The sequence below is a fragment of the Penaeus monodon genome, chromosome 23, assembly GCF_015228065.2.
Source record: "Penaeus monodon isolate SGIC_2016 chromosome 23, NSTDA_Pmon_1, whole genome shotgun sequence".
Lineage (NCBI taxonomy): Eukaryota > Metazoa > Arthropoda > Malacostraca > Decapoda > Penaeidae > Penaeus > Penaeus monodon.
Window position 1 is genome coordinate 17,514,649 of NC_051408.1, and position 476 is coordinate 17,515,124.

Here is a 476-nt window from a genome sequence, read left to right on the forward strand (position 1 = left end):
GATTAAGAAGCTATACGATAACAATAAAGGATGAGTAATAGGATAATGATAATTTCCCAAAAATGGGGGTCTTATCATTACTCTAATGAAAATAGATGTAACAAGAGTAAAAAAATGTATTTCAAAAGATTATACAACGATAAAGCTTTTATACATATGGTAATAATGTCTAGTACTAAAAAATGCAGTTTTTCTCCAGCATTCAGGATCTTTTATTTACTAATACAAAATATATAAGAAAAAATCAAACAGCGCACTTTGCGCGGAAAAATATTCCTCATTTCTCTTTGGACATTAACTTAATATAATTTTTAAATCATAGAAAACGACGCCCATCCTTCTTCTCATTAGTAAACCTAAATGTTAGTATTGTCACTTAATAAAATAAAAGTAACAACCCTGATTTCTTATGGGGGGGCAGTGCATTCACCGTTTTCGCCTAAAACCCTCAGACCTACTATGTATATATAAGTCTT